Genomic DNA, 15,734 nt, shown 5'->3' on the forward strand with positions numbered 1-15,734 from the left:
TGGCCATCAATTCCACAGCATTAGTTCTGTCACAAATCAAATACATTGGAACAAAGGTCTTGTCACTAACTGTGCTTGCCATGTAGAGAATGCAAGTAATTCCATGCAATCATGCAATTTCATTACCAGAATCATTAGCTGAGGTACTGTGTGTTAATGGCAATTAGTTTCCTACTACTGTTAAGGGTTCATCATATACCATTGACATTAATTATTCTGTTTTGTCTTATTGACTTGCAAAATCACTAAATGATTCTTTTGTTACAAAATACCATGTTCACAGAATGTATTTGATGGAAACACAGGTCTACTCATCATCTTCATATCACTATCAAGAACTTGTCTTCTACCCTAGAATAATTCACTACAGAGAAGAATTGGAGAGAACAGGAGTTCTTGCAAATGGCTTTCAAAAGAAATTAAAGTTATATTTAAAGCATGTCTACTTGTCACTCATGCTTAGCTATCTCACAGTAGAGGGCAGAAGTGACTTCTTTTCAATTTGCAATTTTCAGGCTTGTAAATTGAAAAATCCACATCTGCCCTTTCTAGTTTAAGAAGGATTGACAACAGAAGGTCACATTTTCTAAATGAATATGTTGTGCATTACCCCTCATTGTATCGTTATTTTCAGGTTTTATATTGGCCCACTGCAACAGTTTTTTGAGCACCTGGTAATCATCAATGTAATTGTACTCACAACACCCTGTTATCTTTTGTTTAGAACTAGAAGACCCATTTGCAACAATTTTCTTGAACTTGTCTATGATTGCATAAGAAGCCTGTGACAAAGCTGTCAAGTTACTGTGCAAGTGGCTGGACTCTTGGTTCTGTCATTGGAGCATCTTCTGCAAGGTGGGACTCCACTGCTGTTTGTAAGGGTGAGGGTGCCGGTTTTACCTGCTCGCTCCCTGCATGCTTTCTGATCTATTGCTGTAAATTTGTTGACATATTAAAATACGTTTGAATGTCTTATAAGCATTCTGACTTCAGAGGCACTGACAATCAAAGGAAAACGGTCAACAGACACCAGCAGTCAGTTAGTGCTTGACAACAAACAAGAGCAGGAATTTGAGAGAATAGCAGGTAGAGAGAATGCAAGAATCTTTGTCTTTACTTTTTGTGGAAGTAATGAATTTAGGTTGCACAGTGTTAACTAGACACCTGCTTTGCTCTGTCTGAAGACAAAAAAGCAGGCTTTTCACTTGTCTCATTTTTAACTGCTAGGAGTAGTGTCAGGTGGCTTTGGGTGGACAGCGCTATCATGGCCTGCAATTAAAATCTTTCTGTTGGAATCTTTCCTAGACAGTGACAATCTAAGAAACAAAGCCATTTGGGAATACAGTTTGTACCAGGAAGGAAGAATAATCTGAGATGTATGACTTAGCTAAGTGACAATGAAGGGTCTTTGACATAATCAGAGAATGATTTTAAGGGTATGAGCATCAAGCAGGAAATAACTGTTCAGGATGGAATGAGGGATAAAATTAGGAAACGTACGACTATAAAGTGGTCTCTCAAAGTAGATGGGGGAGGCTTATTAGAAACGAGGCTGGCAAATTTTTTTTGAAATTACTTTAAAAATTGACACGCAACCCAGTGAATGATGATTTTGCCTCTAGCAGTTGCAGTTTGTGAATGTCAGGGAGCTTGGGGTAGGGGTACCTGGGTGGTAGTTCAGAAGAATAGCTGAACAGCTTCAGCTCAGGCATGCACTGTGCACTAAAAAATGTGTAACAAATAGTTTTACAAGATGGAGAAGACAACCTAGAAGAAAAGATACTCTGGAGCAGAGGTATGGGTAAGAAAAGGTTAGCAGGAAGCATGGCTGTGCAGGCTTTTCAGAGATGGTCTGGGATGAAAATTGTGAATTGTGCTAAAAGGGGTGGGACAGGGAGGGATAGGTGTTGCAGTGGGGAAAGGCAGAGCCTGGAGATGTGCAGGGAAGCTGCGACAGGGGCAGTGTCCGAGCAAGTGGCAGTACAGGTGCCTCCCTTAAAGAGAAGCAAATGGGGCTGTTTGGAGAGGCTTGAGCCCATCGGCTGAGGAACATGGACTGGAGAGGTCAGGGAGAAAACAAGAAAGATTACTTCTGAAGGCAGAGGGCATGGTATGTGGTTGCAAAATCTAGTATTGAGGCTGTGCCTAAACCAAGACCTGAGAAACTCCATGCTTCGGTTCTTTTTCATATCAGCAAATTCATGTGTTTTGGGGAATTGAAAATTTCTTTTCAATTGCACTCTGCAATTTTCATCAGCTATTCAGAATTTTATAGAAAAAAATAGTCATGTTTTCCATTGGCATGAGGTGATATCAAGAGTTATGTGGATTTGAATGAGCTGCTCTTTATATTTGAAGTGTTTTAAGACTGTCTCTGTGCTTTTAAAACTCCTAAACTACCTGCCTGTTGGTGAGGTACCATATTTAGTGTTCCTACTGGAAGAAGGTACGTGACAGGTGTAATTTTGAGAGCCTGATTCTGTTCATGTTCACCTTGGTCTTATACCAGCGCAACTCCAGGGACTTGTCTGAGTGGGAGCAGGCTGAGGCTCAATATCTTGTCAGTTTATGATGGGAACAGTGTAACAGGATTAATAAATCATCTTCCTAGCTTAAAAAAAAAAAACACCAAAACCAAACAAACCCAAAAAACCCAACAACAAATACCACAAAAAACCCACAAAACCAAACCTGTTTGGATAATAAAACTTTTAGTAATGAAATAACCATACATAGTTGGTTTGCCTGAGGGTAAAAACGTGTCCATCTCTCTGCCTAATATGTTTTGCTTTTTTGCTTTAACCATCCATTCCTGGTATTTCTCCAGTGCAGAATCACAACCCTACACTTCTGCTGACTGGACAGAGGGTTAGATCAATGCTGGGCAAATTCTTGTTAATGAGGTCTTGATTCTTTGACATTTCCAATCAATGTTTGCTTGAAACACGTGGAGGGAGTCTGATGTTACCAATCCAGTTCTCAATTGTTTCTCAAGTAGGCAATTACAAATATTTGTCTTGTGGTGGTGGTGTTGTGTGTGTCTGTTGTTTCTTTTGTTTTGGTGTTTTTTTTTATGGAGGTCATAAATTTTTGTTGCTCAGTAATTAGCTCCTTAATATGCCATGGTCTGCTCTTCAGTGAAAGCTTGCTTTTGTTTGTGTCCTTATTACCTTTTTAGAAAGAAAGTATCAGTTTATTCTACCAGACAGCTTCAAAGTCTCTTAATTAGTAACTTTTCCTAATTTAATACCTCAGCAGTGACTGAAAACGGATTATTCTTGCACGTGTACGTAATGCAACCAGAATTCTTATTAAATGTCAGAGGTGCACAACCAGGAACACGTGTACACCAGTTGTGCCACTACTCATTACGTTCTTCCAACATCGAATTTCTGGGGGATTGCACTTCCCTGTTACTCATCTAACTTCACAAAGCAGCAGCTCTTGTTTCCTGGGGGAATGAGGTAGCTACTCCAATGTTAAAACATTCCTTTTTGTCCTGTCTGGGCTGTCAGGAACAGGAACTTACAGTAATAACGGTCTGTGTATGTCCAGTGAAATAACGTCCTGTCTCTGAGAGGGCTGGATTGCCGTCAGGTGTTGAGCTAGGACATGTACAGTACAGATCACTGGCAGGTAGAGGTATTTGCTGTTGTATTGGAGACAGATAATATCTTCTGTACTGGTAGGCATGTTTTCAGACACCTCGTTTCATTCAAAAACTCTTTATAGGTGCCTGTTCTTAATCCAGACTCTGTGACATCATTTAGACTTACAACACGGCGTAGCATTAGCACCTGCCTAGAGGCTTAACTCTAAGCTTGAGTTTCAGCCCTGGGAACTAGGAGTCCAAATGGTTAACACTGGAGTACCTGACTTGCAGTGCCTGTGTTCTGCATGGGATCTCACCCTGACAGTCTCCAGTTGTGGGAACTAGGATTGCCCCTGCAATCCCTTCAACGGGTCATTTTGAGCCATTCATTATAGCTACTGCAACTGTTATGAGAAGGGTTTGCCACATCTGGCTGGCAGTGAAAGGCCTCTGCTTAAAAGTTTTATTTTTGAAATGAAGCGTAGCTTAAGGCCTGATATGATAACTTTCAGTTAGTTAGAAAGAAATTTGCTGGAGGGCCAGCATTTTTAGAACAAACAAACCAGCGTTTGAAATTTGGCCAGCTAGAGCTCTTCCAGCAAAAGGTCACTCAGAGACGCAAATGAAGAGTTGTTTCAGATGCTCCCTCTGTGATCTGACACTGAATTTTCTTGACATTGGGGATCCTCTGCATAAAAGAGAAAAAGAGCCAAGTTCTAAGGATGGGCTGACCCTCTAGCTGAATACAGCTGGGTCAGGCAGCCACAAAGCAACAGCCAGAATACTCACATAAATTGTGATGAATCACAACTGCGGTTTCTGAGAAGAAAAAAAATCCAAATCTACTGAAAATGAAAGATAATAAAATAAAATGTCTCTAATATAGGGTAATCATGTGCATTTGCCTTATATATCATGATTTATAGGGTCTTAAATGTACTTCCAATTGCTGTCCCTTTTATTTTTTGCAGTCTTAGAAAACTGATTGGTTGAACTTAGCTTTGAGAATAATGTAATGCAGCCAGCGTAGCTCTGCTTCCAAACAGATCCATGCTTTTTATTTAGATGAAAATATTCAATAAAATCCTTTTGTGCTGGCTTCGCTGTCCTTCAGGATAAATAAGTTCCCAGTACAATTAATAGCTAACCAAATATGAAGAATACTTGTTTGAGAGATCAGTGGAGAAAATGAGTCTTGTTGAATGCTGCAAATTGCTCTGGTAGTATCTTTTCAGAAATATAATACTGAGCTGCAACTGTAGTCAATTATCAGCTTTTCTGTACTATGCTTTGATCCTTATAGCAATTTTTTTTCTTTTGCTAGTATGCATACCCCCAAAAAAGAAATGCCTAAACTGCTGACTGTCTTGTGTGCAATATCGATTGGGCTCATTGATGCTGTGTTATCTAAGAATAAATTGGCATCAATTTTTTCCCTCTGATGCCTGAAGATTTTGTGTTCTTTTTAATTGTTGGAGGAAGGTCAGTACAGAGTGTACCCTCTGGCTTTTAATCTTAGATGGAAATGTCCTAAATGAATAGAAAACTGCATGTCAGCGAAATGAACTCTTGCTGAAAGCAATGTGTAGGCTTCTCATGTTTTGCGTTTGTGATGACATAAGCTTTGACCTTGGCCTGTATCTTTTTGAAAGAAAAGTAACATTTGTTCCCTTCAGCCTAATAGCAGCACTGATAGTAGGAGCTGCGCACTTGCATGAACAACAGCTCCTGACCTACTGCAATTTGTAGCACTGGTTGGAAAAAGACTTTTTTTTAATATTGAAGGTCTGTTCTTTATAATTTCACAGTGATCCTAGCTTCTGTCTCTACACAGCCAAAATGTAAGTGGAAGAGACATACCACATTAAACCCCAATCACACATTAATTGCTTTGCCCATTTGGCTGTTCCTGTAGCCAGTCTGGCAGATGGAGAGCTGAACTTGTGAGTAGGACTGTTCCTACAGCCTAAAGGACTCTCTGAGCTTATCTCTTCTCTTTTCTCCCACCTACGGCTGGCAGGGAACAGGACTCCTCTGTGATCTCTCTGTCTTCGCCCCAAAGCCATGGGAGGAAGGGAAGGGATTCTGTGGGGAGAGGAGTCCTGTTTATATCTCCTTGAATGCCCATTGTAGTCTCTGCTGTGTTCTGAAACCCAGGTCTCAGAAATGGGAGGAAATATGGATCAAAAAGTGTAACTCATAAACAGCTGACAGGATGGGGCTGTCATCATAGATTGTGGTGGGCCTTCTTGCGAGAAGGGCATCCATCCCAGAGAGATCCATGTCTGTGCCAGGCAGTGAGTAATCCTGTGTTGGTGCCCTGTGAGAGAAGATTGATTTTAGCATCTACTTCTGAAATTCTTTCAGAGCACTTGTATTAAATACTGTGGTTGAATGCACAGGGACAGAAGTCTATTTTCCCTCTACCCGAGCTCACCAAAAAATACGAAAAATCCTCAAGCCTGTTTCCCTCAGGGCTTTGGCTCCAATTTCCCTGTCGAGACAGGAGATTAATGAGTAGAAGAATACCTGCCCACCTGTAGGGAGGCAAAACAGGTGAAATACAACTGGTCCTCTGGTTTCCTTCACCCCCTGTCCCCCCAGTTTCTGCACATCCTGAGGTGAAACAAATTCAGTTTTCTTCTTGAAGCCCAATGAGGACAAGAAGAAAGTGGAACAACTGCAAAACTTATCAGCATATTTAAAAAATGGAGGATAAAACAGGCCTGGGAACATCACTGGGACTTTGAACAAAGCTGGGAAGTTTTACTGGTCTCTTTTTGCAGAGGTCTGTGTAAACAGTTGCCAGTGGGTGAATTTAGAGGTTTCCCTGGTCTGATATACCATTTCACTTCAGTTGTTCCAGAGGCTCAGGGACACTCTCAGGCAATTTTAAGTGGGGGATTTTTCATTCTCCAGTTTGACCATCTGCTTTTAACAATAAAAGGTGTGCAGCAGTTGATGAGATGTCACAAGGAAACACACAGAACACACTGGGCAAAATCCTACGAGCTTCTTATGTCTCATTTGTCCCCAGGCCTGCAGCCAAGAAAAGCTGTGGAGCAGATGTAAGCTCAAAAATGGGGGGGATTTGGTATGTTGAGTAACTGAAAGCTAAATACCTGTTTTCAGGTGTGAGCCAGCCAGGAGAAATAAAAGGCAACTATACAATGTTTATGGGAGTCTGTACCAAATCCACATGTAAAATCCCTAAACAGAAAGCTTAAGGAGGACTTTATAGAGTTCTGTTTTATCAGCAAGAAGATGCGGCAGAGGTTGTGGTTTCTGCGTGTGGTTTAGCTCAGAATATCCAGGTGGGATATGGGACATCTCATCCACGGGTTCCTGGAGATGACTGTCATTGAGAAGTACTGTGTATCGAGCAAGTCTGAAACGTATGTGAACGCCAGATCTGTCTTAGAGCAAAGGTGGAAAAAATCTTCCAGCTCTAGCGTTCCATCCCACCAAAGTGGTCCAGGTCACTTTTCATCTTCCTTCATGTCCCTTTCTTGTTCTGTGGTTTCTATTGAAAAACGTGCTTTTGGCCTCACAGCAGGAGGTGTTGGAGAAAGAGAACTGGGTTCCAGTTTCCATTTAAAGCTCCCGGATAGAGTCCCAAGTTTTCTTCTGTCTAATGAAATATAAAAACTGCAAGTCCATATGTCAGGCTGCAGAAGTGCCTTACTGTATACATAGCATACCCTATTAGTGTTTAAAAGATGGGTCAAAGAGTGTAAAGGGAATATTTAGTTATTAATGAAGTGCCTTGATGGATACTAGATGGCAAGAACTGATCTATCTTTGGAAAAATAAGTTTTGAGAGCGTAGCCAGGAAAGATCAGCTGACTTATTTTTTTTTTTTAATGAATCGTGGTTCAAGTTAACACTGAAATCAACAGCTTGAATTTCTGACCTAAATAATTTCACTTTGCTTTCCCCAAGCCACCTTCCTCATCCTCTCTCTTCTCAGATGTCCTTTTTAACCTTCAGGCTCACCGACCTCCCAGCCTATGCCTAGGGACGAGATCGACGCTGCTGTGGGAGCCTCTCACTGGGGCATGGGGCTGGAGGGATGCTGAGGGTCTGAGAGACCACCGAGGTTGGTGATAAGGGTCCCAGCCCCCCTCTCTCATGCCTGGCAGTTGGGGTCACTCGGGCAGTATGTCAGGGAGCCAGGCACACTGGGGTTCTGACTAGAAACCACATTTGGGGTAACCTTGCTCCATCCAATCTCTTTGGTTGCAGGATGTGCTGATCCTATTGTGTTTGGGCTTTGTATGCTGCAGAGGCTAGAGCTTTCGGAGGAAAATAGCACGTACTGGAGGGGAGGTCAGTGAAGAGAAGCAGGCAATGTGTTTATGTAATAAATTCTGCTCCCTTTTCCCTTCCTTTGCTTGGCACAGTTGTTTCCAGAGGGACCCATAACTGTGAGAGGTATCTGCATGTGCCACAGCAATGCTGCAGCACTCCAAAGTTATGAAAAACTGAAGGGTGGCAGCAAGGATTTACTGCAGAGCTGTTCTTAAATAGTTACCACGGGCATTCATTTGCAGCGAAGGGGATTTTCAGGAAAAACTGAAAGAAAAAACAAACCAGTTCCTTAAAGAGAGAAAGGCTTTATTTGCTTAGGGAGCAGAGATTTTTTTCAGAGCCGTGCCTCATTTATGCATAGCAAGAATTTCCTTTGGTTTATGTAGAGCTAATTTTGGAGGATGCTTTCTCTAGTGATTAGTAACATTTTGTTAATGTTTTGTTGTGCTGTGTTAAAGCAAATGCAGTTATTTTCAGCTGGGCGAAGGATTAAAGAGCAGCATTTTTCAAATAACCCAGTTCAGTGGGATAAGGGAAAACTTGCAGAACTCTCTTACCATTAGCAGGAACCTGGCTGAAGCTGCATGCCGGGAGGTGTGCTGCTGCTTTACTCTCTCTTCTTGCAATTTCTTCTGTGCTAGAGCTAGCTGCTTCCAGCAGCTATAGTGTGCTCCCTTTCTTCCCCCATCACTGAAGTGGGGGTAGCCATGCCTGTTTCCCTGGAAGATGAAGCAAAGCTTGGACTCTCTGGGCCAGTGCCTGGCCACCTGCTCTGTGCCCCATCCAAGCTACTGGCCAGGTCTCGGGCAAAGCTTGTGCTGCATTTTTGATTCACTTACTTGGCACACCTGACACCAGATGCTTGAATTTATTTCTTCACTGTGTTGAGGTTTGACATGAGTTATGGCCATTCTCTTCCCTATTTTTCTTTTTTAGACTGTGTTTAGGAGAGCTGGATTTATTTTTCCCTTCCTGCAGCTCTTTAAATGCTAGGAACTCCACATAAAGTTATTGGTGTACTCCTGTCCTGTAGGCTTTGGGAAGTGAGTTTTTTTAGCATATGGGAAGATCAGACTTTCAGAGAGACTTCTGTGATGTGTTATGTGAAACACTTTGATTTCTTTTCTTGCAGAGCCTGTTATGGGTCATATTGCCCTGAACTGTTCTCTTTATACCCACCTGCTGTCTTGAGCTCATTTCCTTAAATTGAGAAAGTATTTGGGAAAGAATTGACTCAGAAAATAGTTCATAGTGATGCAATCCTGTAAGACTTGAAAAAAGTAGGTAAAAGATATTTTAAGTGATACAGCTGTTCATTTTTGACACCTGAACCTGCATCTGTAGATGTTTTCTCACTGGTACAGGTAGATCTGTCCTTGCCATGCTTGTTTGCTTAGTGCTTTTCTGAGGAATCCTGGACACAGATGTTAAGATGTACAGTAGTGATTTATTATGTGAAATGAAGAAATGGAGAGCCAGCAAAGTTTGCTTATAAATTGGCTCTCTAAGCACTGTTGGACTCTTCTTGTGTTTGTGCAGTGCATTTCCCAGTATCTCACATGCATGTTCAGCAATCGATACTCAAGCTTACTTTTCAGTTCTTCATTGTGAGTTCATGGCCTGCTAAAAGAAGCATTGGACCAGTGTTCTACTTGATCATCTGCTTATGCAGTTGTTGAGGAGAACTTTCAAATCATCTTTCTGCTCTGTATTATAAAATGCAGTGTTACTCCAGGCAGGCATCTTACTTCAACACAGCATGTCTCTCAGATTTTTGGAACAAACCCCATATGTAGTTCTGCTCTTTTCAGTAGAACCTTGTAACAACAGACCACTGGTGTTTCCCTGTACACGTTAATTTTGCCTCAAGAACCAATAAATGTTTCATGCACATTTAACAATCTAAAGAAAAAAGTGGTTGTGTTGTATTTCCTTTCATTAGATATTTCAAAAAGGATATAATGATGGTACTGTTCCCAAATCGTTCATGAAAACAAATACTAACACCTAATTATTGCCTTACGAACACTTTATTCTATGTGGCAATAATATTAAACTGAATAGTATTGATTAGACCAGAGGCTTGGTCCTGATCCAAGAAGTATCTTTCTTTCTCATCCCAGTTATGTTTTTTTAAGCACTTATGTCATTGTTGTAATGATAATTTTGTGATACAAAAGGAGTAGAATCCTTGTTAAAAATGCTTTCTTACTGATGTCGGTCAAAACTTTACTTGAGTTTCTAGAAGATAAAAGGTGGTGAATGAAATCATGAAGTCATCTGATGTCTTTCTCTACATTGTCATCATAGTAGTTTGAGGACTGGTAATGGGTTCATTTTCTAATTAGTATAAGTTATTTCAAAGAGTGGGATTGCAATCAAACTAGAAACCATTCATGGGAACGAAACAACAAATGCAAAAAAAAAGTAAAATCAAACCAGCTGTGGCATTTTCCCAGTGACAGAGAAATGTGGTACATCCAGCAATGGGCTTACTTGTCTGAGGACCCATTGTGACCAGGCAGCCTTCAGGCATCGGACACATAGTACTGAGCACTCAGAGTATGATGCTAGGGAACCTTCTTCCTGTTTGCTGTTGCTGACTGAAGCTAAAATGTTGTACTATTTGGTTTAAGGATAATTTACAATGATGTATTCTGGTTGATACATTATGTATCATGTAGTGTGTTTCCCCCTGAAATTAAGGATGTGCATTCTATGGGGAGTGTAGGACTCATTAAAACCAAGGAATGGTCAGTAAAGAAATGGTGCTTCTCACAAAAAATACTAAAATGGGCTTTTGATGCATATGAATTCATGCATTGGCTTGGTTGCTACCAACTGAGCTTCATAAATGCAAATCACGAACAGTCTCGTACTAATGCCAGCTAATGTACAACCTAGACATGTTTGGACACCAGAAATGTTCATATTTTGCATTCTATTGTAAATCTGTTTCTTGACAACCTGGTAAGATACAAAGTAATAGAGACATGACATGCAGTTAATGTTCATTAGCAATATATTTATACATATGTTGTTGTCTCAACTGAATTAACCTATGTGCAAAATAAAAAGACCAACTTCAAGTGGATTTAAATTATTCCATGCCATAGAGTATATGTGTTAAATAGCCTAATGCCATTTTCGAGAAAACCTATACTATACCCTTCTCCAGTGAACTGGTTGCAATGGCAATTAAGATTTATTTTTTTTTTTTTTTTTTCAGAAAAATTGAAGACAATGCAGAAAAACTGCAACCAGTTCACTGGAGAAGGGTATAGTATAGGTTTTCTCGAAAATGGCATTAGGCTATTTAACACATATACTCTATGGCATGGAATAATTTAAATCCACTTGAAGTTGGTCTTTTTATTTTGCACATAGGTTAATTCAGTTGAGACAACAACATATGTATAAATATATTGCTAATGAACATTAACTGCATGTCATGTCTCTATTACTTTGTATCTTACCAGGTTGTCAAGAAACAGATTTACAATAGAATGCAAAATAAGAAAAAAGCTGTAATATTGTCTGCTTGAAAGCTGGGCAAAGAGAAAGGTAAAAGACTTTGATTTCACTAGTTGCAAATTTTTGGTGCTTCTTTGTAAGACCATGTTCTTATCAATGAAGGGATTCTCTCTGAAAGTGTTGAATAATCAATTCCTGGTTATCCTTTTGTAAACCCACGAGCAATGAAAATTATTTCATTTAATAAAAAAGAAAAAAATGAGATGATACAATACATATCAGATGTGGCTAGTAAGTGCTATAGCCCAATTATAAACTACTATTTTTATGATCAATAATAATGGTTCTTTATTTTTGAGACACGTCTGTCATTACTTTGGCTGAAAGGTGTGTTAGGATTATATGGCAGAAAGCTGTTTTGGTATTAAAACACATTTTACTGTGGAAAAAAATTGCTTGGTGAATTGAGGTGGCAAACTATGGCTGGTGATTTCTGTCCTTTAGCTTGCCTGGCTGGTTTCTCTCTGGTATGCAGGGCACGGGTAAGGACCAGATGCAGGTCAGGAATGGGAGTCTGGGGACCCGCTGGCCCCTCCTCAGGGTCACGCTGGGTCTTGGGATCTGTCATTTTGTGTGCTGTGTTTTTGATTACTTGTTTGTGTCATGGTAGTGGTTGGACAGTGAGTTTTGTTGCTAAGGTCTAGGTTTTTCTAAGTGTGTGTTGGTGACCTGGGATTGTCTAAATGGCCGGTGCAAGCCATCCCTAGCCCAGCTAACAGCTGTGTTACTCTGTCCTACAGTCTCTGGCTCACATTGCTCGTGCATTTGGCTCATACGCTTGCAAACTGAGTAAATAGCCCAGAAATTTCAATGCAAGGTGCAAACACTCTGTAGAGTTTCTCAGAGTGGCTCAAGGCTTCACAGCAGAGCAGGCAAACCTGTGTTTTCCTGCCCTAGCCGGAGGGCTGGACGCCAAAGTGGGACAGGGAATGATGTGGAGAGAGGTCTGAAAAAATTGGGTCGCTGACTCACATTCCCTGGGGTGGCCGGAGGGAGCCGGGAGGCTGAGACTGCTTTCCAGCCCTTGGAGCAACCTGCCCTTGGCCACTTCATTTAGGCCAGGAGCTGCCCTTAATTGCATAGGTGAGAACAAGCTGTCCCTCACTAAAGTTTCATCTCAGTTGCTACTAGCTGCGGAGTGACTTAGCCCAGAGAGCTTCTGGAAAGATGCTCGCCTTTTCCCCTCAATGTTTTTTAGCACCAGTCGTATGGCTGTTGCTACCTGGGTGGTTTTTGTCTGTGTGTACCTAGTCTCTTTGGATTATTGCCCTGTTCTCTGTCTCTTTTCAGCCTGTTCAAGTTGAACTATCTTTTCTTAATGGTACGTATTATCTTGCTGAGATGGAGAACCATCCTATAGGAGGCTTAGGACAGCAGATGTGCGTGATGGCAAGTCTTTGTGCTGCTGCAGGATAGTAGCACTGCAGTGGTGGGTGATAGGTAGGGTTGCTGTCCACAGCCAGTAAAAAGACCATCCAAAAGGTGCTGACAACATCATGCTGTTCTCAAGCATGCAACCTGAAGATCTGAAAGTGATCCCTCTCTGTAAGTTCCTTTAATATGAGATATGTTATCTTCCCAGGGTTTGCATTCAAATCTTAAGTCATGTAACATAATTATAGGTGAAAATTATTCTTCTCATACTTCCCATCTCAGAGCATGTGAATACTTCAGCCCAGTTGAGGGTGTTTCAGATATTTTTCTCTTTCCAAATGGTGTTAGTAAACTACTTGAATGAGCAAAGTTTCCTAGTGCTGCTGCATAGGGATTTATGCAGATTATTTTTTTTAGGATTCTCTTGTTGCTCTCATGACTTTACATGAAATGTCTCACAGAGGAGACCAGGTGCAAAATGTCCATAGACAGCATGTGGAGTTCAGGCTCACAAATCCACCGGGAAATGTTCTGTTGTCCCCTGTTAGCATAAGCAGTTTCACAGCTGATGTAAAGTAACACAAGGATTCAGATAACAATCAGATTCACATATGCTGTTTCTAGAAAAACAACTTGCAAAGGACTCTTGAAGATGCTAACCTTATGCTGTATTTGTCTGTAACGCGATTTTGAAACTGGAGCAAGGAGAATAGCAGGGTGAGCTATTAAAATTCAGCTTTACAACTGGCAGGAAAGGTAGCGTGAGCTGACTTCCACAAGCACTTGTTTCTACTGTCTTTTGTTCTTGTTCTTAATGTTTTGCTTAATTAAAGAGCACAAATCTAACCCAAAAATGTCTGCACCGGTACAGCATACTTCTGTTTTCTAGTTTTAGCTGCAGTAATGCTAAGATGTGAGATTTTTCTTTTTATATTCTCTTTTTGCAGGTGGATGTTTTGGCTAATAGATATAATGAAGGCAGCTAGGCAGCTGTGTATTTCAGTTTTCAGATGGTGCTGGGCATGATTAGCATAGACCGCTAGGGAATAGGCAGTAAGGATTAAACAACATGCTCAGATCACTTTCACGCTCTTCCTCAGGGCCCTGTTTATTAATTCAAACAACAAAACCCCCCTCACAAGGCAGCACAAAATAAATTGTCTTTCCTCAACCAACACAGCTGCCGGCTTCCTGGCTTGCCTGCCCGGGGCGTTTTCGGGAGTCACCTTCCTCTGCTGACCCTGCGAGCTGTGTTCCTTACAAAGTAGGAGAGACCTGGCTCTGCACCCGGGACAGGCTGGGAAAAGGGTTGCTGGGTTTTAAGGGGCACACCATGAACTTATATAATTAATATGATTATATTGGTATCTCTACTCTCTAATTATCTTACCCTGGGGTTGAGAACTATTCAAGAGTTATGGGGTTGCTGTGTCTCCTTCCTAGACCAGGAACTGTATTTCCAGCCATTTCATGGAAGGACAGCTCTGCTCCTCGCTTGTGCAGTAAACCATGTCCCTGGTGTAAGGCCATGTCGTTGTCTCCTTGAATTTTCTTTTTCATGCTAAAGTTGGCTCAGTTGTAAATCTACCACTTTCTCTAGATGCATATGGTGAATTTGGTCAGTGAATGCTGTCACGACCGTGTCCCTTTAACAAATATAACAATGTATAACTAGGTCTGCAGTAATTAATTAGTTGGACTCTCTTGCTAATTATCTGACGATATTTATAGTCTGTTCAGCAGGAAGAGAACAAAAAGGTGTTTGTAGAAATGTTCCCAGTGTAAAGCATGTTATCATAATGCTGCATTTCAAGAACAAATGTTAATACAATTTTTCTGTTGAAATAATTTAATTCCAGTCTTTCTGGTTCATAGAAATAATGAATTTACTCCAAGCAAATATTCTGAAGTCTTCGGTAATGAAATTGTAAACGTTAGAGGTGAAAACTGTGTGCTTATTTCTGCAGCCTAGTTCTTTTCTCTTGTAGGACTGGTTCTTCTAGAATATACGCTGGTTTTTCTTAATGCAGAAGAGCTTTCCTCTGGATATTGTACATAATGCGTTAAAACATGGCACTACTGAAATTGAAGCTTTTGATTTCATTGAGTGATGATTTCATATAGCAGATAACGAACTCCAATGTTAAGCCTGGCAAGTAAAGAATTAGGAATTCTCTGACTTAGAGGGGCAGTGGGATGGGGCATCAGATCTTATAGTAGAAAATTCAGGTGGGCATGTAAGTACCAGTGTCCTGTCTGAGTGTGTCCTGCTGCCCTAACACCCATGGCAATAAGTCACTTATCTGACCAGTAAGATCTACTGTCATATCAGTGTTTAGGAAAAAAAAAAAAATAAAAATTAACATTCCACAGTCATATTTTCTAGATGAACAAAGGAATACAGTATTTCTCTAATTTATTATTACTGATGTCTATCGTAGATGTACTTTCAGGCCTTGTCTTGTCAACTCGACTTGCCTCTCCCAAAGGCTGGGGTGATGAGGAGGGTCTGAGCCTAACCCAACGGGTGGCCTAACGAGTTACAGTGACGCAAGCTAGTTGGGAAGTGGAAGGGAGGGTACAGGAGACTACAGAAGGGAAGAGATAAATGGTGAGGATTAAATGGTAATTAACTGTGTCCTTTAATAACAGCCAAGCTACCAGAGAGGCTGGGGCAGGTGTTGGTTGAGTCCTTCCTGGGAAACTGCCTGATGTGCAGCTGGGGAGCTCATGCTGGGGGGTCAGAGAGGGCTGGAGCAAGGTAGCAGGATTACACAGCAGAAGTCTGTGGGTGCTTTGGACCTTGATCTAACAAAACTGGGACAGTGTTCTTGTGTCACTTCTTCCTCAGTTGCTATACGATCCCAAAAGAGCTTTTTTGTTGTTTAAGTGCATAGTGCCACAAAGCCTGATTTTAAGGGGT

At 41.0% G+C, this 15,734-nt stretch overlaps 1 long non-coding RNA gene across 1 annotated transcript in view; it reads left to right on the forward strand.

Moving 5' to 3' along the window:
• Positions 1-743: 743 nt before the first annotated feature.
• LOC130158878 (uncharacterized) overlaps positions 744-15,734 on the forward strand; it is a 270,739-nt gene continuing 255,748 nt past the window's right edge. Inside the window, exon 1 of the long non-coding RNA XR_008825529.1 lies at positions 744-855. This is a non-coding gene — a long non-coding RNA (uncharacterized LOC130158878). The remainder of the gene's footprint in view (positions 856-15,734) is intronic.

Source organism: Falco biarmicus, chromosome 14 (genome assembly GCF_023638135.1).
Source record: "Falco biarmicus isolate bFalBia1 chromosome 14, bFalBia1.pri, whole genome shotgun sequence".
Classification (NCBI taxonomy): Eukaryota; Metazoa; Chordata; class Aves; order Falconiformes; family Falconidae; genus Falco; species Falco biarmicus.